Source organism: Sciurus vulgaris (genome assembly GCF_902686455.1).
Source record: "Sciurus vulgaris genome assembly, chromosome: 15".
Lineage (NCBI taxonomy): Eukaryota > Metazoa > Chordata > Mammalia > Rodentia > Sciuridae > Sciurus > Sciurus vulgaris.
This window is the reverse complement of record NC_136476.1, coordinates 22,674,485-22,697,594: the sequence shown is the minus strand read 5'-3', so window position 1 is coordinate 22,697,594 and position 23,110 is coordinate 22,674,485. Positions and strand designations below refer to the sequence as shown.

General features: G+C 33.6%; 1 protein-coding gene and 1 pseudogene across 8 annotated transcripts in view; one reads left to right on the top strand and one right to left on the bottom strand.

The window, feature by feature from the left end:
• RFX3 (regulatory factor X3) overlaps positions 1 to 23,110 on the top strand; it is a gene marked incomplete at its 5' end in the record, with an annotated part of 288,404 nt that overhangs the window by 86,606 nt on the left and 178,688 nt on the right. Inside the window, one exon of one of the 7 annotated variants that reach the window (XM_079113049.1) lies at positions 12,382 to 12,494. The exons of 5 other annotated variants lie outside the window; for them this stretch is intronic. Of the gene's footprint in view, positions 1 to 4,814; positions 4,874 to 12,381; positions 12,495 to 23,110 lie in introns of all 7 variants that reach the window. One more of the 7 variants, XM_079113051.1, reaches the window with a different exon arrangement.
• Positions 6,348 to 9,321, bottom strand: LOC306645377 (phosphorylated adapter RNA export protein-like; annotated as a pseudogene). The gene is made up of 2 exons: positions 8,301 to 9,321; positions 6,348 to 8,205 (listed from the first exon to the last, which is right to left on the bottom strand). The product of its transcript is annotated as a phosphorylated adapter RNA export protein-like (transcript).

Genomic DNA, 23,110 nt, shown 5'->3' with positions numbered 1-23,110 from the left:
CAACAGACTCTGGCTCACAAAGCTTGCGGTATTTGATTTTGCCCTCTGCAAAGTAAATGTGCCACACTTTCTTCTGGAGTATAAACAAATTGCTTGAAATTTATGACAGATTATTTTTTACTTGTTGATTGTAAGATGTTTTATAAACTAGGCAGTGTTTGACTTGTTCTGAAAAGCAGTGGTTTAACACATTTGTAGTCTGCAATCTGTAATTCAAATGAAATACTTTGGAGATTGATATACCAAACATATTAAAACATTCAAAAGAATGAGTTAGGGTTTGTGACTGACACAATATGGACAATGGAAGGCAGACCTAGGAGATTTAAGACTTTTAGTGTCATTATGATGAAATAAAAGAATAAGAATAGTATAAATTTATTTAATTTGGTCTTTCTATGATATCCAAACAAATGAGCTTGAACTTGTAGTCTCAAGTACGCTCAGCCTTATGAAAGACTAGGGCTACAAGTGTGTGCCACCATGACTGGCTGGCTTAGTGTGTTTAAATTTTTTTTTTTTAACAAATGCTTTTGAAGCAAATTGTTCATTTTATGGTAATAGTACTTTGGAGATTGCCAGGGCTTACGTTTATATATCTGTCTTATGTATGAAGAAATTGAGACTAAGGAAAAAATGTTTTATCACTGAGTACACCAATTTTGGAGCCAAAATGAAGACCTAGGCTTTCTGATTAAACTCACTAAATTTCCATTAAGCAAAGGGATTTCAGGACATTTGTGGTTAGATTTTGGCATGCTATCCATCTTTCATTGCAAGCTTTGATCCATAGTACTCTACTTTTATATATTCTGAATATTACATTTACATGTAAAATTTCTTTGGAATGTCACTGGAAAAATCATTGTCTTAAATCACTTTTCTCTTGTTGAAGATTTTGTTGTTCACTTTGGTCACTATAAACATATATAGTATTTCTGTTGCCTTGAAGCTGTGGTGATTTCAGTATAGGAATCATTTTGCTTAAACAACTATGAATAAGTAATTCAGATAACCTGGAGAAGTCAATGAAACTAATAACCTAAATCAGCTAAGTTTCATTGAGATGCTGTGGGTTCTCAATGTGATTCTCATCTTGACTGTGGGTTGGAAGCCACTGCTTAAACAGGAATTTGTGACTTGGTAGACTGCTTCAAAGAGATTGAGGACTTTAAACTGGGAAGAGACATCAAGTTCACTTCTATTGGAGAAAATGAACATAAAACAGTTGTGTAGCAGTTGTGAGGATAACATCTGCACATTAGCTTAAGAGAGGCCATGGAGATATCTATTTACCAGTGTACTGTTGTCCAGTATCTTCCAGGTTTTGATTCGCCAAGTAATTGCAAATGGTGCAGTTCATCTAAACCAAAAAGACTAGGGGAAAGTTTAGGGATGGATGAGTACCTCTGAGAACTTAGAGGGAAGACTACCTCATTCAGTCTAGTAGAAAGATACCTAGGGCTTCACACTCTAGAATCTACTTATTTTTTGAATATAAAATAAATTAAAACATGTTTTTGAGTTCTTTAAAGAACTATGGTCCCTAATACCAAATGGATAAATTGGTCCTGATTATCTCTAGTCATTTGAGCGAACATGTCTAGTATCTTAAGTCAATTGAGAAGTCCACGTTCAACAAGTATATACTTCATTTGTGGTAGTATTCATTTTGTGAAAATGATTTTTAAAAATTTAAAGCTTTTATATATTTACATTGATTTATCATTCAAATCTCTCATGGTTCATCTAGTAGTTGTTTCTACACTCTTAAATATAGGTAGAAAGTCATTTACACTTAGGCAGTGAGATAAATCAGTGTTAAACATTGGAAAGTGTGGAGAAGTCTGATAACTTGAGGTTTTCTGAATTTTTATTTTAACTTGAATAAAAATAGGTAAACATACTTCAACAAGGAAAGAATGTGAAAGGCAATAAGGCATCAAATTATTGATGTTTTTCTTCATGAAAAAGGCAAATAAGAATGAGAGGATACTTTAAAAATCAATTTTAAATAATTTTGCTAAACTTCAGAAACTATAAAACATAATAATGTTTTCCATCATCATTATAAGATCTAAGATTTTTTCAAGATCATTTAGCACTATATGCAAATTGAACTCGGACTCATAAAATATACAAATTGGGCATGAAGAGAGAAAGAAGAGAAATATAAATTGAGAAAACGAGAGAAAACAAGAATAGTTTAAAATAATGTGGGCAAGAACCTCTGTTACTGACCTTGGTGGAATAACTGGTAATGGGTTATGCCCCCAAACAATTATAAAATCAACAAAATAAAAACCGTCTTTAGGAATTGTGCAAAAGACAGTGCAAGAAGCCATTTATAAGAAGAACCCCACTTTTGCTCAGACTCTATGGACATTTTCCTGAAGAAGCTGAAGTCTGAGCAGAAACAGTGGCACCTTTCAACTGAGAAGGCAGAGATTGGAGTTTGGGATTGCTGAAATCTGGAGTAGGGCATGAGAGAGTCGACAGTTGCACAGAAATGGGGGTTCAGAATTCTAAAAGTGGGTTCTCCTTGAGCCATTTACTGAGGGATTATATACATATGTGCCAAATGAGACTGTGTGAACTTTCCAGAGTGTGTCTACTAGGGATTTGATCGTGTTTGTGTTAAAGATTTCTGGTAAACGTTGAAACTCTGTCCCAAGCAGAGTAGAAAAATGTTATGAACCTCCTAGCCATCCAGTTGAGAATCAGGAAAGCCCATAGTTTTAAGAGTAAGGACCTCTGCCTTAGCCAATTTTGCTGGTATTACAAAATACCTGGGACTGAGTAATTCTTAAGAAATGGAATTTTATTTTCTCACACTTCTATGAACTGAGACGTTTAAAATCAAGGCACCAGCAGGTTTAGTTTTCTGGTGAGGGCTGCTCCTACTTCCAAGATGGCACTTTCAATTCTTTGGCCTCCAGAGGGAAGTAATGCTGGGTCTTTACAGTAAAAGGTGGAAGTGCTAGAGAACTGAATTCTGTGTGGTCCTTAATCACAACCACAAAGAGATTTCTCTAACTCCTTCTAATTACCTATTAGAAGCCTCATCTCTTAATATCATCATTGATATTAATACCGAATTTTGGAGTGGACCCTTGTAAACTATAGCAGCATCCCAGAGTAAAGCTGGATAAGATTAAAACTGGATTGATCTCTACAAAAGCTACATAGGAGAGGGAAATTTAATTCTGCCAAAGTGGAGGAGCTTGATAAATACCTTGGACCTTTGTGAAATTCATCCAGTCAAAACATCAGTAATTTGAAGTTTTCAGCCAGTAATAGTACTGCTTGAGAATAAGGGTCACTTACCACTCTTCACAGGAGCCTACCACAGAATCCAAGCTTTCTTTATTTTTTAAAATAGTTTTCCATGTATAATAAAAAATTACTAGATCTGTAATGGCACCAGAAAGAAATGAGACCTCTAGTCAAGAGAAAATGAAGTCAACAGAAACAGACCTTGAGATAGCCTGGATGTTGATCTTAGCAGACAGAAGCTTATGTATGTATATTTTACACGGACTTAAACACAAAAATAAAACAAGAAAGCAGACAGAAAAATCTGCGATCTTAATCAGTGAGTAGGTTGGGTATCTTGGCTGAGAGATGGAAACTATAAGGAAAACTAAATGGAAATTTATAATAGGAAAGAACAATAATTATAATTAAAAATGTATTGATTTTACTATCTAATAAAATATTAAGAAAAAAGTAATGAATATGGTATATATCAATAAAATTTATTCAATCTGAATAACCTAGAGAACTAAGATTGAAGAAAAATGGACAAAAATCAAGAGACCTACTGATAACAGCTGTGTGTAGTTGGAGTTACAGCAGGAGAATAGCATGAGAATGGAGCATATAAAATATTTACAGAAAAATTATTGAAATTTTTTTTCGATTAAGAAAACTCCAAGAAGCTCAGCAAGCTGTAGGCAGCTTAAATAGAGTATAATGTGGCATATCAAACTGTATATTTTTATATATCTAAAAGTCATTGTGATGGTGATGAAACTGTCAAGGGACTCAAAGTAGCCCACCACTATTTAAGAAGGAGCTAACTTTGTTTCTCATAGGGAAGGTAGGGCTCTTATATTTAAACATATTAGATCATAAGGTCTTTCTGCTTGTGTGGGTCCATTTAAAAATAATTTTATTTTTCAGAATATAAAATTAATTCAGGCTCATTGGAGATATTCATAATCATATAGATATAAAATAAAATTGCTTTGGTCCTTTTATCCTGTCATGTTTCAATTTTGTTTGATTACTTTTGACAAGCAGTATGAAATCATTAGAAGAAACACAAAACTTTCTAAGTTCTATTACTTTCTAAAACAAGCCTTATATTCTGATTCTATCTAAAATTTTTATCTTAAATTCATTTGGGACTGATATTATCATTTTGTGAGTAAAGCTCATGATAAATTCAGTTTAAATATAATAGGTATGTGCACATATATTTTACTTTAAAGACCAATTATAGATGAGAAATCATTCACAAAATTGAACATGAAAATTGCTTATACTTTTTATTTCTGTATTATGAAACCTGGATATATAATTTCTTTTTCAGTTAATAAGACACTCAGTTATGTATTAGAGTGACTGAAGAGTTAACATCATTCTTCCTCCCCATATTTAAGATGATATTGCTCTATTAAAAAATTTCCACAGACCTTACGGATATTTGAGACTTTTCCCTCATTTAAATAGTATTTAGAAACAATGAAATTGAAGTGATTTTATACCTAAAGTCCACCAAAGACAGCTTCCTATTTCTTTTTATTCAGAGATTTTTATCAGAGGAATATAGACTGGAATCTGCAATGGTTCTCAAAATCTCAAAGTGGTAAGTGAGACCAATTAAGTCTTTTCTTACCAGTATTTAATTGTTTTTTTCTTTTTCTCTGTAGTTTTTAATTAAAATATTTCAAATGAAAAGCCACATTAATTCTGGGGTTCTTGACTTTTAATAACAGATTTCTTTTAGCCGTTTTACCATCTGATAACTTTAGTCTGGTTGCTACAAGTTCTGTGTTTGTATCCTCAGGGTTTTTATTTATTTGGGACCTGGAATGAGGTCCAAGAGGAGTAAAGCTACCATTGTGTTTTCTACATTTGTGTCATTGTTGTGGAGCTGGCCACCCCAAATCCTGGAGTTGATGGCTCTTTGACCAGCCCCTAGTTGATTATTATAGACTAAGAATAGAGATGGTATTTGACTGTTTTCACCTCACCAATTGAAGAATTGTAGCCCAAAACCATTAAATCTGGCATGGATATTGATGAGGTGGTTGAAATTGATCTAAAATCATTTACAAATTTTAAAATAAGTGCTTATAATAAATAGCCCTGCTGGGGGTATAGCACAATAATAGAGTGCTTATCTAGCATGTACAAGGCCCTGAGTATTTGATCCCCAGCTCTGGAAAAAAAGAAAAAGTAAGAAAGGAAAAAGAAAAGTGTGGTGGGGGCGGGGGTGGGCGGGCAAAGAGGGAGGGAGAAAAGAGAAAAAGAGGAAAAGGAGGGAGAAAGAAAAAAATTCCACATAGAGGAAATAAGAGATGCTCATTGAATGGGGACTTAGATTATGTCAATATTAACACCAGAATTACTTTAATTATAAATTCCAAAAACAGTTTTGAGCCTTATTGATATGTATTTTAGTTCATCTTCCTTTGTGTAAAGTTTTTCTTTCAAATAATAAAAAATTATAATAAAAAGTTGACTCAGCCACTAATGAATACATAGCTCATGTAATTCCAAATCCAAAGACAGGGCTATTTCAGAAAGGATCCAACAATTCAGTGACTTCTGTTTCTTTGGTTTGGCTTTCTGATGTTGCGTTCACCTTGGTGCTCCTAATAGGACTTTTACTAGCTCCTAATGCTTATTATTTCCATGTTTACTTCAACTTAGAAAAAGAGTAATTATCTCTCTATATTATAAATGTCTGAATATCTATTCTGATTTGACTAGTGAAGATATTTCCATCAGGTACTGTTATATCTGGCTTGTATGTTTCATCCCAGGAGACAAAGGTGAAGTTCTTTTTTGGAACTTTTGGATCCCCAAATGAGTCATTGTCTTCTTGGAAAAGGAAAGTGGAGAATAAATGTGAAGGATGGTGATTAACATGAATTACATAACCTTCATTCTTACTTTCATGTGTCTCTTACCTTACCATTAATATCTACCTGAAGTCTTAACTTTATTTTCTGTCATTCCTGCTGCCTATTAGGGACTCTCCCCACCCCATACAAATAGGAAAATCACTATTGTCCAGGCCATTCATTTACCTTTACAGGAAACATATCTTGCTGTTATTTTTTTTCTTTATCAACAATTTTCTTTTTTTAGGCAATACTTTAAATTTTATTAGAAAGTGAATCATTTTAAAGTGTATTTTCTTTTCCAATAAGGAAGAATTTTACCATTAGGTGATTTATACTAAACAAGAACTCTGCCTCTAATGTGAACAGTTACATGTTTTTAAAGTGAAGGACAATTTAATCAAAAACATTTTTTTTTTCTTTGTAAAGCCTGACATTTATTTGCTTCTGCATAAACAAGAGGGAAGAACCTTCAATATAAATCTTTTTAAAGTCTCTATCCTTAAAATTTCCTAAGAGTTCTTACATAGAGAAAACAAATTTGAATGCATTTGTAACAGCTTAATTATGTGTCCCATATGGATCTCTTAACAGAATGTTTTGAAACCAAAGCATAATTCACCACAAAGATAAATCAGAAAAAGAAATTAGATTTTTGAGTGGTGTGTTACAGTGACCTGGACAAAACCAATTATTAACTAATAAAATACTCATAATAATTAGCACATGCAACAGAGAAAATTAAATCCTGTGTTATATACTGTTAAGTATAGTGTCAGACATAAGCAGTCTTTAAATGTTTCTATCAATTGTATTCATCTCCCTACATATATTAATTTTTATTTAAAACAAGAAACAGTTCTCTTTTCCTGATTCTCATGTTTATAAGTGCAAAGTAAAACAAAGCAATCTCAGTAAAAATGGTTTATTACAATGTTATTTTAGAAAGGTCTATTCCTCAAAATGTCCAAAATGTTCTTAAAAGATGTCCAAATCCTGAGAACCATCAACCTCAATGGCCTCCTCTGCATCCAACTTGGTTTCACCATGTCCTTCCTGTGGCTCATCAAGAGAGGCCAGGGCCTCATTTGTGTCACTTGAAAAAGTTTCTTGTGCTGTATCATCATCTTCTTGAAAATTCAGACTTTTAATAGCTTGTTTCATCTTTTTACCCAACACTTGTGTCCTCCTCTTCCTAATAGCTTTTTAATTTTCATATTCCTTTTGATTTTCAATGTGGAAAATATCCTTAATTTGTTCTTCACTGATACTAGGGGTGTTTTTCAGGAGATTGAGAAAAACTCCACCTGGTGTTCTTCCGCTACCATTCATTTTAAAAAGGACGCCATTTTGTTCGACTCTTGCAGTTTCCACCAGAAGTTTAGTTGCCTTTTTATTCCCAATTATTCTCACTACTCGGGCTATCAGATCTCTCTTTGGTTCCTGTAACCTGAAAGAAATTTCATCAGCAACTTTCTCTTGAGGATCTTCTGTGATCTCATATGGGCCTTCATAGTTCATTTCTAGTCTGTACCCTACTCTGTCTTTGACAGGCCGTTTCCGTTTCAGATGACCTTGCCCTTTTCCTCTTCCCTTGACCCCATTTTTTTTTTTTTTTGCTGCTGTGCGTATATTCATATAGTTCTTTGTCTAGTTCTTTTGTACATTCTTGAGATTCCCTCTTAAATTTCTTAGCAAGCAAATAATCATAGGTTTCAGATTGTCTGCTTTTGTCAATAGTGCCCTCCATTCCCAAGATACGAAGTTCAGTGGCCACAAGCATCTTGATTCTGTTCCTGCAGCACGGCACCCCATGTATTGTTAACCTTCTTTCCCCCAGCAACAGATGGTTTCTCACTATTCTGGTCAAACTGAAATGGCTCTGGTTTGGAAGGAGGGTTAAGACACTTCTGCCGCTTGCGTTTCCAAATAGAGCTATCATCATCTGAATCAGAAAAACTCTCTTCACTTGAATCCACACTTTTAACGTCCCATAATGTGACACTGGAACATACGCTGTTGCAGTGCTTTGGAAGGACCTCACAGCACTGTCTCCATCTAGGATTTTCATAGGACAAAGCTGGATTCGGTGGGAAAACCAAAGACCAGGCCCCTGGGCATGCAGTGAGCTTCATTCTTGGGGTTCAGTCTCCCAAATGGCATTTGGAGCGGCCTGTCACCGGCTGTGACCATCATGTCGGAATCCGAGTCCGAGAGCTGCCACCTTCCATGTAGCTGGCTTCCAGCGCCATCTTCCAGCGGCACGGCGCCAAAAACATTTTTTTTTAATACTGAAATATGAAGTGCATGGTACTAGTAGCCACTATGAAGTTCAGTACTTTGAGATAATTAAATTTTACTTAAAGTTTTATAACTGGAGCAGAATGTATTGTAAAAAGAGATTTTAGAGACCATTTAATTCATTGTTCTATTAGCTTCTCTAGTAAGGCTGACAAAAGGAGTTCAGCAGGGACAGCTCCACAATTATTATTTTATTTACTTATTTATTTTTGTGGTTCTGGGGATTGAACCCAAGGGCCTTGTGCTTACAAGGCAAGCACTCTATCAGCTGAGCCATAACCCCAGCCCTTCACAACTATTTTATTAGAAAGCTTACATTCCATTTACTCCATTTACATTGGAGGTGATAAATATTCAACAAGTGTGATTTGAATTTTAGTCTGAGCTCTAAATAGAATAATTTTGTCTTATGTTGAGGATAAATTCTGTATGTATGTAACATTCACCCAGTAGAAGCATTTCTTTCCCTTGGAGGGCAACTCTTCCGGCGTGTGAAAGCAATGATGTATCTCCATTTTATCTTCTTGTCATCAGCCCAAACATGTAAGCATTTATCCTGTATGATTTTATTGCCATCTACACTCACTGTTCAACTTGCCCTCCTAATTTCTTTAATTTTTCCAGGGCCTTGCACATGCTAGGCAAATGCTCTACCCCTTGAGCTACACCCTCAGCCGTGGTTTCCTTTATAATGTTCATAGAGGTAAACACCATAGCTTAAAATGATTAGAGCACTGCAGTAAGTGTAGTGTAGATATTGTTTTCTTTGTTCTAAATGTGTTACTTTCAGAGTTTTTTTAAAAATAATTTTAGTTGAAGTATACATGTTATAAAATATGCTATACATTCGCTTTTTTTAGGTGTCCAATTCAGTTTTTAAAATTTTTATGTGATTACCGCCACAATAAAGACATAGAACAGTTTTATACTCATTGAAGATACTTTGTGCCTCTACTCAATATCATATCCACTTCTGATCCCCAGGCCCAGGCAAGCACTCATCTGCTTTCTGTCTCTGTAGATTAGATTTTTGTTTTCTAGAATTTATGTTAAGTGGAGTCAGACATTATATACAGACATACCTTTGAAATACTGTGGATTTGATTCCAGACCACCGCAATAAAGCATATATTGCAAGTGAGTTACGTGAACCATCTGGTTTCCCAGTGCACATAAAAGTTATGTTTACATTATACAGTAGTCTTTTAAGTATGTAGTAGTATTAGGTCTAAAAAATTTACATACCTTAATTTAAAAATACTGTATTGCTAAAAAATGCTAACAATCATCAGAACTATTAGACAAATAACTTGTTTCATAAAGGGTTGCCACAAACTTCAATTTGTAAAAAGCATATTATCTGTGAAGTATGATAAATCAGAGCACAATAAAATGAGGTATACTCATGCTCTTTTTGTCTTTTTTTTTTTTTTTGCTCAGCATGATGTCAAAATTTATTCATATTGTATATGTATGAATAGTTATTTTTAATTGCTGATTAGAATTCCTTTTTATCAGTGTACCACAATTTGCCCTCTACCTTCTTGATGGGCAGATTTTTCTTTTATTCAGTTTTTAACTATTATGAACAAAGTGCTATATAAAGTTTTGCTTCCAAGTCTTTGTTCAGACAATATTTTCATTTCTTCTTGGATAAATAAACATATAGGAGTAAAATTGCTGGGTTGTATGCTTACAATATGTTTAACTTCAGAAGTGACTTCCAAAGTGCTTTCTGAAGTGGTTGTACCATTTTCCATTCTTGCATCAATGTATGGAGAGCTTAGGTTCCTTCATAGCCAGTAGCCACTCATTGTTTTAAAGCTCAATAGAATTCTTAGCATTTATATACATTGTGTTACACTGATGTTAGAAAAATAAGCTGTAGTCATTTAGACTCCATTTCATCCGACTAGACAGTAATACAATCCCTACAATAAGGACATAATTTCTGTTTTCATTTTTTATCTTCTCAGGGTTGATACTTCTCTGGTTTGTCTTTATTTTCCTGACAGAAATACTACTATTGGTTTTAAGTGTGTGTGTGTTTAAATATAGCTCAATTGTAATAGTCCAGTGAGGCATACTAAAACCACATATTGAAATCACATTTCTGAAAGACTTTTTTCCTTTTGAAGCCATTTTTATAAAAACTATTGACCCCCAGCATTTCTTATTTATAGTAGGTACTTAAAACATAGCAGAGCAGGTATTTAGTCACTGTCTCTTTTTTGAATAATATATCTTCACTCTGCAAAATGCATTATTTACCTTCTATGCAAATGGCAAAACTGGTTAGAACTATGAAATAATGAGAATAATATGGAGATTCTTAACTAATAATGATTCAGTTATTGAATTTGATGTATAAATGACTAGAGAATCATTTTTTATTCCCTGTAGACTGAAAGAGTGGAGAAGGAATGCTTCTGATAAGGCAGAGGGTTTTTCCTTCAATGCCTAACAATTCAAAACGCTTTTATTGTAAGCTCAAAATCCTATAAGATTGACTCTCTCCACACCATGCCAGGGTTGGAAGGCTGTAGCATTTCTGCTGTTGACTTTAGGTCTCCTCTTCTCTTTTAAAGTATATACATGCATGTACTTCTATCATCACTGCCAACAACAATAACACACAACCCAAGTTGGTTTTAGGATCAGTTTGGCAACATAGGGAAAAGCAAAGGTTGTTTTTTTACAATTTGCTTGGATGGTTTCCCTACAGATTTTTCATCTGGGGTAGATTTTGTGGATTGAGTTTTGTTTCCAACCTCCCGTCTTGTCATTTCCAGAGCTGCTGTTTCCCTCCTTAGGCGTGCTTTTTCTGTTCTAAAGAATAAATAAGGTCTCCTTTTAAAAAAAACTGCTTCCTAATCTCTCCCCGCCCCCCATAAAAGTTACTCATCACACTGATGACTTTCAGAAAAATATTTACAGAAGCACACTCTTTGACTTTACTGAGAGTGATTTCTATCAACAGGACTATACATCCTTCTTGGTGGACTAATGCTGCTAGCTGGGAGTTTGGATAACAGGACTACCTGTATCATTGGGTTAATGGGATGACAGAGTGAATTCATATAAATGAAAGATGTGGAATGCTGAGAGTTTTAATCTGCTACTATTCTGTAAAATAATAAGTACTAAATAGACTTAAAAATGCATACCCCTTGTATATATCTTTGTAAAATAGACTAGAAAATATTAATGATGGTTATGTCTATGGAGTTGAATATCTGGTGATCTAAGTGTTTATTTTTTCTATATTAATGTTTATTTCATTTTAAATTTTAGATGAAAGGAGGATATTTAGCCCTGTAGAAAGTAATGCAAGGATTGCCTTTAATAGGAATTTCATCCCCATTTTTTTCTGGTAGCTTCCTCCATTTGGCTTCTCAAGACTTTCTAAGATTTGAGTTCAGAACATGTTTTTAAAATACTTAATATGATCAATTGGCTAATTCTTTAGAGGTTCATTAAGATCTTATTTTGCACTGGGCATGGTGATGCACACTTGTAACAGCGTTCAGGAGGCTGAGGCAGGAAGAGCAGAACTTCAAAGTTAGCTTCAGCAACTTAGTGAGGTTCTAAGCAACTCAGTGAGACCCTGTCTCTAAATAAAAACAAAAAATGAACTGGGGATATGGCTCAATGGTTAAGTGACCCTGGGTTCAATCTTTCGTACCTTAAAAAAAGTCATATTTTGCTGTTTAATGCAGCTTAGTTCTTCATTCTCAGTGTTATGACTTAGCAACTGAATATACCTGCAGGGATAGTCCATAGCCAGAAGATATTGTAGTGATAATTCATTGTCTGTTTTTTTCTGGCATGTAGTAGAGATACTGAACTCTGAGATTTCCTCAAATTTCCTTACTCTTAAATCAGTTTCTGATGTAGCTATAAAGCCTCACAGATGAAAAGGCTCTATATTTGTTGGTTTCAGGTTTGATCCAGGAATATCTTTGGTTATGCAGATCAGGATCTGAAGGATTTAAAAGGACAAAATGTTTTTTGACTGCTTGGTCATCTGAAGAGAAGAACCAGGAGTTAAAGGAGGTAAAGAAGTAAAAGAAGGAATGGGATTAATAAAGGCAGTTATAGAAGAGTACATGGTTTATAGAAATGATTACTGACTTAGATATGAAAACTGCCTCCTCCTTTATCTATATGGGATGAAACAGTGTAGCTGCTAAATTTAGTTTCTGATGTTAGTTTTGAGGAAGATAGAAGTCAAGGTTTTGCTCACTAATTGTTAAAGTGACCTCTATCAAGTCTCAACCTTTTTTAATCTCTCTACCTGCAACAGAGTAAATAATAAAAATATTGTTGCTATCAGTATCAAAATAATTTTATGTGAAGATACTTTGTAAATGGTAAAGCTCTAGCTAAATAGATGGTGATGATAACATTCATGACCTCACTTTTCAAAGCCACCCATGCATTTTACTTTGGGCTTATGTTTTCAAGTTTCTACAGTGCCTTCAGTAGGCCTTAGACTCAATTAACTAGAAAATGTCCCATTAGTACTCAAACCAGTATTTTTCTGGCCTTGATCCTTTTCAGGTGTAGAGTTTCTGCTGGTTGGTCTAGTTCATTGCAAAAAGCTGGAAGAAGGCAGCATACACAATAAGAACTTTGATTTTCTGCTGGTTGATTGGAGGATGGAGGAGGCTGAGAGGCATCACAGAGGAAGAAGTGGTGCTAAGGGTCCCCTCATGCTTTCTGCCTTGTCTAACTAGTCTCCTTTAATTGCCTTCATGTGCCACGATGGCAAACCTCCTCATAATACAGTATGAGGAGTATTGAGTACAGTATGAAAGGAAGAGAAAGGTTGTTCTACAAATATAGAAGTCCTGGATGAAATTTTAGTTATAATATTAAAAGTGTAGTAAATCTAATCACCTACTTAGTTCTTACATAACAAGTTAGAGTAGGCTAGACTTTTTCTATATTGTCATATTGATTCAGGCACATCCTCATTCAGAATGGCTAAGGAGGCTTCTGGCCTCAGTGTTAGAAAGAACATGGATTTCAAATGGTAGTTTTCATTAAAATGTGAGATTTTGAAATACTTTGTAAAAATATACTTGTTTTTCTTATTCTCTCAAATATATAAGAGACCCATAAGATTATTTTAATTGTCCTTTTGATACTTGGAAGAAATTTTAAAGTATAATTATATCAATTTGGTATTCTTTACAATTTGATAGTACAGCATCTATTTTCGTGCTTTTCATAATGTATGCAGTGTTGAAAGCATTGAAGTTGCATGAACTAAAAAATATGTGAAATGTGTTCTACATTTATTTTGTTGTTTTCTTATACCAAATGGAAATTGTTCCAGTGCTGTATTGCTGGATGTTGCCTTTTAGCCATTTAAAAACATTTAGAAATAAATGCTCTGTTTTTTAAAATGTAATATTTAAATGCATAAATTCTGGTTGAGTGGAGCACCTAATAAGGAATAGTTGCAAGCAACAGGAAAACACTACAATGTAACTTCCATATCATCTGAAATCTGGTATTATTAATTTTGTTGGTTGATCCAAAAACCCTTCATGTAATTTTTCATTGGATTGTTATCTCTTGTTTTGAAAAGAGATTCCCCCACCTTTGTTTGATATTGACTTTGAAATAACTTAAATAAGTTGTAAACTTTTTTACAGCACTTATGAGTTAGAAGCAACTCATTTTTTTTGTGATGGTATACCATTTTAATTTATGTCATTTAATTAAACAATTTAAGTTGATGTCTACTAAACTTCAAGTAATTATAAACTGGTGCTGTATAATAGTAGTCGTTATTTCTTGAGCTCTTTAATGCATTAGATATAGTTATATAATCCTTAAAATCACTCTAGCAGGTGGGAACTATTTATTCTCATTTTACAGTTATTTTTATTTTGCATTTGAGAAAACTATGGAATCTATAGTTAAAATACTTTTCCAGTATCACGGCTACTAGTAGTGGTCAAGTCTGGGCATGAATTCAGTCAATGTAGGTTGAGAATTCAACACTCTTAACCATTATGCTGTTGTGCATAACCATGGAACACTTAGTTACAGAGCACAGAATGCTAACATTAACCAGATAGAAGATGAAAAAAAAATGTATATCTGTCTGTAAAACATGCTGTATGCTTTTATTAGGCATTCATATAACTCAGATACTTATGTAGCAACTAGCAGAGACTGCTCATTTAAATATATTTACAATTTTGAGTTCTATTAAGCAAGTCATATGTTATTCCTGGAATTATTTCTTCTTAAATTTCATGATTTTACAGATTTTAGAAATATTTCTAGGATTCTTCTAGTTCTAATATTTTATGAATTTATAATTCTCTTTTAATCTTAGTTCCTGATCTTGATGACATGAAAATATAACAGGTCAAATAATTTAATCCTTTTTTATTCACTCATGTTTATGGAAAAGGTTCTGCTTCTTACAAACTAGTATTTATTTGGGTGCAGTAGTGCATGCCTGTAATCCCAGCAGGCTGAGGCAGGAGGATTGCAAGTTCAAAGTCAGCCTCAGCATCTTAGTGAGTCCCTAAGCAACTTTGTGAGACCTTCTCTCAAAATAAAGTATGAAAAAGGCCTTGGAATTTGGTTCAGTGGTTAAGTGCCACTGGATTCAATCCCTAGAACCCTCCTCCCCGCAAAAAAACACACAAAAAATATTATTGTCATTTTCATTCCATTCAAATAAAGTTTAATTTCCCTTTTTCTCTTTTTAAAAACAATTTTATATTAGCATATATTAATGTTACAAAACAATGTTTTCCTTTGTGAAATTTTTATATACACATATAATGTACTTTGATAATATCCACCCTCCCTGTTACCACACCTTACCCCCTCTGACCCCCTCCTTGAGATTCCCTTTCCCTTCCCTAATAATTCGCCGCCTCTTATATTGTCCTTTTAGTTTTTCTGGATTCTACATATGAGAGAAAACATGTGACATTTCTTTTTTTTTTTTTAATCTGCCTTATTTTGCTTGACATGATGGTCTCCATTTCCATCCATTTTCCTGTGTTATTTTATTTCTTCTTTGACCCACGATTTAGAATTGTATCATTTAGTTTCCATATATTTTGTGTTTCTCCGTTACTGATTTCTTTTTTCTTTTATTCTTCTCTTTATTTTATTTTAACTTTTCCGTTATGGTGCTGGGGTTAGATCAAATCTAAGGCTTGGCCTGGCAAATGTTCTGTCACTGAGCTACATCCCCAGCCCTGATATTGATTTCTGATTTAATTCTCTTGTGATCAGACAACTTAACTTTGTAATATTTAAATTCTTTGAAATTTATAAAGAGTAGTTAGGCTATTGATAAGACAATAAGAATATGGTCTGCCTTGGTAAATGTTCTCTGTATATCGTGGAAGGGTATATATTCTGCTATTCTTGGGTGGAATGTTCTAAAAATGTTAGATCAAATTGATTGATAGTTCAAGTTTTTCTTTTTATATCTTTACTGATTTCTGTTTGTTATATCAATTTAAAAGAGGTGATAAAATCTCCCTCTATGTAACTTTATTTTAGTATCTTTCCTCTTTCATATCAATCAGATTTTGCTTTATGTATTTTGGAGTTCTCATAATTGGTACATTTAAGATTGCTGAGTTCTGATGAAATGATTCCCTTATTATATTAGAGTGACTCTCTTTATTCTTGATAATTTTTTGCTTTGAAATATATTTTGTCTGATATTAATATACCATGGTTTATGCTTTCTATCACTTTAACCTATCTGTGTCATTTAAAGGGGATTTTTTTTGTAAGCAAAATTTAATTTTTTTTTTTATGATTTGAAAATCTGCCTTTTCATTTGTGTGTTTAATTTATATTTTATGTCATTATTAATATGGTTGGATTGAATTCTACTGATTAGCATTTGCTTTCTGTTTGTCCTGTTTATTCTTTGGTTCCTTTTTTTCCTCTTATTTTCTCCTGGGTTAGCTGAGTAATTTTTATGATTTCCTCATATCCTTTATTGGCATAAGGCTTTACTTCTTTGTTTTATTTTTATAGTGGTACTATGTGGTTTGCAGTACTTTACAGTACAACCTCAAATAATTTGCCACTTCATGTATAATATGAGAAAAGCCAGGGATTCTCAAAAGGGGTTTGGACAATGGAAAGTAGGACCATACTGGAATCATGTTGGGTTTATGTATAGGAATTTAGAAAAATGCCTCACAGCAGATATCTTTCTAATGACTTCTGTTCCTCTCAGAGGAACACTTATAACATCCTTTCTTTTTGTCTTAATGAGAAAATTGATCTTAGATTAAGGTGACTTTAAAAGTGACAGGACAACCAGAGAAACAAGATGTATCCCATTTGTTTAAAAAAACAATGACAGGAACAGGCTCAACATAGCATCATATAATAAATATGTGTCTTAGAGTCAGTAGACTTGTATTCAGTTCTAGCACTGTCATTTCCTTGGACAAGTTATTTAACTACTTGAATTTTTTATATGTGACCTTGGAAGAGTTATTTAACTACTTGAATTTTTTATGTCTTAAATGGACAGAATAATCACCTCTTAGGGTTGTTGTTCCATGTGTTCATATAGCATTGATTTCTATCTTGGTTGTCAAGATTAAAGGGGATAGTATTTATGAAGTACCTCATTAAATCACTTGGCATATTTAGGGCTTCAAAAATGTGTATCATAAAGGACTATGGAAGTTATTGATTGACTTCCAAGTAAGTGCTCTTATTTTAATTTCCTAGTAAATTTTTCTAGTCAGTGCTTTATACCTTGAAAACTTTGGTATACATGTTAGGGAAAAAATTGTCAACACAGATGAGGTTACTATGAGTGAGTGTGATAATTAATCCAAATGTGTTCAGATTTGGGGGAGCACATGGCCAGTGAAGCAAGCCCCAGAAAAGCTAGTGGATGAAACACTCAGGAACATTACCCCCTCCATTTTATGAACTGATAGATGATGAGGGGTTAATATTGACATGGTGTGAGAAGATCATTTTTTATCTCACTGAGTTATATTTACAAAGGTTCAGTTCATATTAAGGGATTAGAATTCAGGTAAATGAGAAAGCTAGAACAGTAAATCTGAAAGTCATCATAATATTCAAGTGAAAGTTGAAATTTCAAAGTATTATTACAGGGACGGTGTGCTCAGAGAAGAATACAGAAAGGAAGGGATGTGTCTTAGGGAGAAATAATCCTTGCTGTGGGGAAGAGGAGGCAGCCAAGGAAATTAATGCTTTTCTCACCTTCGGAGCATTCCCAGCCTCTAATGGCAGTGTCCTGCATTCACTGAATGGATATTTATTTACAATGATTATAGATCTTAGTAGTATATCTTAAATAGTTGAAAATGTTAATGGGTCCATTAAAAATGCTAGTGGTATATAATGTAAAGTTCTTTTTTGATAGGATAGCAAGTGTATCTTTGCTTTCAAACTGGCATGGATAAGGAAAACTACAGGGAAATATGTGGTGATTTTAAGTTCTTACTTTGTGAGACTATGATTCTCCTTTTTTAAGCATTTTGTTTTTAGTTGTAGATGGACAGAATACCTTTGTTTTATTTATTTATTTCTATGTGGTGCTGAGACTCAAACCCAGTGCCTCACATGTGCCAGGCAAGCACTCTACCACTAAGCCACAACCCCAGCTCCATGATTTTATTCTTAAGAGTGCCATTATTGCCGGTTGTGGTGGCACTCACGTGTAATCTCAGTGGCTCAGGAGACTGAGGCAGGAGGATCACAAGTTCAAAGGCAGCCTCAGTAAAGAGCAAGACACTAAGCAATTTAGTGAGACCCTGTCTCTAAATAAAATAGAACATGGGGCTGGGGATGTGGTTCAGTGGTTCAGTGCTCCTGAGTTCAATCCTTAGTACCCCCTCCCCCTGCCAAAAATGTTCCATTCTCATAAATGTTAAAAAATTTCAAGTATGAAGCCCAATCTTTGTTAACTTGAACATAACAAAAATATTCATATATATACGCATATATTTAAAATATACACATGTATTTTGATATATATTTATATCAAAGTAGATTGGCATATGGCAAGAATAGACATTTTATAGTTAGATGTAGTTCTCTTTGTGTCCTGGTGTAGTCTTTTATCACCTCTGGGACTTTGGGGGAAATTCTTCATCTCTGGAGCTCGGTGTCCATTTCAGTGAAGTAGAAAATAGCACATGATTTTTAACATTTGTATAAGAATTAAAGTATTAAGTTTAGTTTTGGTTACATGGTAGGTGCTCAATAAATGTTGGCTTTGTTTTATGTATGCTAGGCAAGTACTTTACCACTGAGCTACATCCCCAGCCCTTTTCATTTTGTTTTGAAACATGGTTTTGCTAAGTTGCTCAGACTGGCCTTGTACTTGTGGTCATCCTACCTTAACCTCCTGAGTCTCTAGAATTACAGTTGTGGACTACCACACTAGGCTTTTTATTGTTGTTGTTGTGGTTAATTGGGTGCAAATGAAGGAGTGCAAAGAAGACAACCCTGAATTATTGGGTCAATCTTTTAGATGTTAAATACCAGATTACCATTTTTCAGGTTATCTAGGGGGAGGGTATCATTTTTTGTTTTTCTTTTCCTGATTTATTACTTAGTATCCATCCCCTCACATTGAGATATATAAGATATATCATGCAAAAAGGCATAAAAGGGTTTTCATTTGCAGCATTATTCACAGTTGCTAAGAGAACTGCTACTGTACAGAACTTAGCTTACATTTGTTCCAACTGTCTTGACTCTGTGAAGGTGTTAAAGCAGTGAACTGTTAGGTTAAATTCCACATTCAGCAAGCATTTGTTCCTTGTCTTCAAAGAGAGAAGAGAGGAAATAAGAATGAATTCTTCAAAGAAATTGTGTCTGAGATCTGCAGTAGTTTTAAGTATTTTTCTCTGTGGAGTTTCTTTTATCTTCTTAAGTCAAACTGAAACATAAAAAAAAAGAGCCCAATCTAAATACTGAAGTCATGCTATTTAAAAAAAAAATAAAAGTGTTCACTTTGAGCAACTCAAATCATGAACCATGATGGAGAGATATCCTTAAAATGTTAAACTTCCATAAAAATAATTTTATTATTTATTTTTGGGAAGAAACATGAATCACCTCAATTATGAATTATGAATTATTGTTGAGCCTTACTGGTAATATTTCACAAAATAATTTGTTGAATATACGTTAAAGATTTCTACTTGCTGTACATTATATTTTAACAAATATGTTAATCAAATTGTGATGAAAAATGTAGCTGTTCTTATTTAGACAATTTGGATTAAAAGAAAATAATTGAAAAAAGTTAAGATGTTGCTATAGAATAATAGGTTTTGTATAATTTTTTGTATATTTTATAAGTAAAGGATTCTTTGTGTTTTTTTCTGTTTTTCTTGTTAAATTGAGAAAAATTACATATATTTAAAACCTCACTTTAAATATTAATTAAGAACTGTGATGTTTCGATTCATCAATACAAATGAATTAAAATCTTATTTTTAAAGATTTACCCCATTCTCTATATTTATTGTTTATTTAACTCCCATTAAAAGATAAACAGATTTTTGAAAATGTGTAGTAAATACTAATCAATTTGGAAGTATGATTTTTTTTCAGCAGTTCTACTAGCATTAATGATTTTAACAAATTAAGAAATTTTCATTTTTTTTCCTGGTCATTCAGATAGTAATAAAGTTCACTTTCTTTCCAAAGATAGCTTGGTAATGAGGCCAGAATGGTTAAAAAGTGCACTGCTTTATGTTTTTTTAATTAGGTGATTAAGCTTTTGCTGTAGACACATTGCATCTTCTGAAGCCACCTCTGGGATTTGTGGGTTTCACTGAATTATGTGGGTTTAGAGCAACAACTTTAGAAATGCCTGCTTCAACATGCGGGTAGAATGGATTAAAAAAACAAGACCCAACTATATATTGTTTGCAGGAGATGAACCTTACAGGCAAAGACAAACACAGGCTGAAAGTGCTAGGATGGAAATTGATATACCATGTGAGTGGAACCTGAAAACAAGCAAGAGTAGATACTCTGATATCTGACAAAGTGAACTTCAAACAAAAGTTCATCGAAAAGACAAAGAAAGGGAACAATCCAACAAGAATTTAAAACTATAATATTTATGCCACAAAATTGGGTGTAACTAATTATGTGAAAGAGACACTACTTAAATTGAAACCTTAGATAGACCCCAGTATAATAGTAATAGGTGAGTGATTTCTACACACCTCTTTCACCATTAGATAGGTCATCCAGACATAAACTCAGTGAAGACTTTTTGGACCTGGAAAAAATTATAAATCAAGTGAACCTAACAGATGTTTATGGAATATTTCATCCAACAAGAGCTGCATACACATTCTTCTCCGTGGCTCATGGAACCTTCTCCAAAATGGACCATATTTCAGGACACAAGCAACTTTTAGCAAGTATAAAAAAAGATATAATTTCTTGCATCTTATCAGGTCATAATGGAATGGAATTAAAAATGGTACCAAGAAACCCTACAGAAACTATATAAACACATGAAGACTGAACAGTATACTCTTGAGTGATAAATGGGTGATAGAAGAAATCAGAAGAGAAATTTAAAAATTCTTTGACTCAAATGAGAATAGTGATGCAACATACCAGAACCTCTGGGACACTGTGGAGGAAGTTCTAAGAGAGAAGTCTATAACTATGACTGCCTATGTAAAAAAGTCGGAAGGAGCCCACATAAACAACTAAATGATGCATCTCAAGTCCTTTGAAAATGACAAATGAACCAATTCTAAAACTAATAGAAGGAAGTAAGACCAGGGGTGGAATTAATGAAATTGTAATTAAAATATAATACAAGGGATCAATGAAACAAAGAGTTACTTCTTTGAAAAGATAAACAAGACTGATAAGCCCTTAGCCAAACTAACTAACTAAAAAAAGAAAACTCAAGTTAATATATTTAGAGATGAAAATGAAGAAATCATCACAGACATCACAGAAATCCAGCAGATCATTAGGGACTATTTTAAAAAACTTGAATCAAGAGGACACAAAAAACCTAAGTAGATCAACAACTTGTAATGGAATAAGAGCAGTAATAAAAAGCATTTCAACAAAGAAAAGCCTAGAACTGCATGGATTCTAAGCTGAATTCTACTACCATTAAAGAAGAACTAATGCTAGTATTTCTCAAATTATTCCATGACAGAAAAGGATGGAACCCTTCCAAATTTGTTCTATAATGCCAGTGTCACACTCATACCAAAACCAAATAAGGACACTTTAAGGAAAGAAAACTAAAGACTGATGTCCTTGATGAACTTAGATGCAAAAATCCTTAAAATATTAGCAAACATGTTCAACAGCATAGTAAGGTTATAATCATGACCAAGTTGGTTTTATTCTATAGATGCAAAGATGGTTTAATATATGCAAATCAGTAAATGTATTTCAACACATAAAGAGAATTAAGAACAAAAATCAATCATCTCACTAGATGCAGAGAAGGCCTTCAACAAAATCCATTACCCATTCATGATAAAAACACTGAAGAAACTAAGGACAGAAGGAACCTACATCAACAGTATAAAAGCTATATGTGGAAAACTTAAAGCCAGCCTCATAGTAAATGGAGAAAACTGAAAGCATTACCTTTAAAATTTGAAACAAGACAAGGATGTCCACTCACACCCTCCTATTTAATATAGTGCTAGAAATTCTACCCAGAGCAATTAGGCAAGAGAAGAAAATAAAAGGGATTAAAATAGGAAAGAAAGAAGTTAAATCATCACTGTTAACAGTTGATATGATCTTATACTTAGAAGATCCAAAAAATTCCACCCAAGACTGCTGGAGCTAATAAATTTGGCAAAGTAGTAGGTTACAAAATCAACATACAAAAATCAGTAACTTTTCTATCAGCAATGAATCTGCTGAGAAAGAAATTGGAAAAGAATTCCATTCACAATAGTTTAAACAAAGAAATCTAAGAATAAATGTAACCAAGGAGGTGAAAGACCTCTACAATGAAAACTACAGAACACTGAGGAAATAAATTGAAGACCTCAGAAGATGGAAAGACCTCCCATATTCGTGGCTAGGCAGAATCAATAATGGTAAAATGGCCATACTATCAAAAGCAATACACAAGTTCAATGCAATCCTCACCAAAATACCAATGACATTCTGCAAAGAACTAGAAAAAAAGTCCTAAAATACATTTGGAAAAGTAAAAAAAAAACAAAAAACAAAAAAAACCCAGAATAGTCAAAAGCAATTCTAAGCTGAAAAAGTAATGCTGGATGCATTACAGTACCTGACTTCAAATTATATTACTGAGCTATAGTAATAAAAACTGCATGGTACTGATATAAAAACAGACACATAGACCAGTGGTACAGAATAGAAGACATAGAGACAACTCCATACATCTACAGTCATCTGATCCTTGAATAAGTTGCCAAAAATGGACATTGGAGAAAAGACAGCCTCCTTAACAAATGGTGCTGGGAAAAAAATGTTATCCATATGTAGAAGAATGAACTAAACACTTATATCTTACCCTGCCCCCAAATTAACTCAAAGTGGATTAAAGACTTAGGAATTAGACCAGAAATTATGCAATGCCTAGAAGAAAATATAGGGACAGCACTTCAGCATAGAGGCCC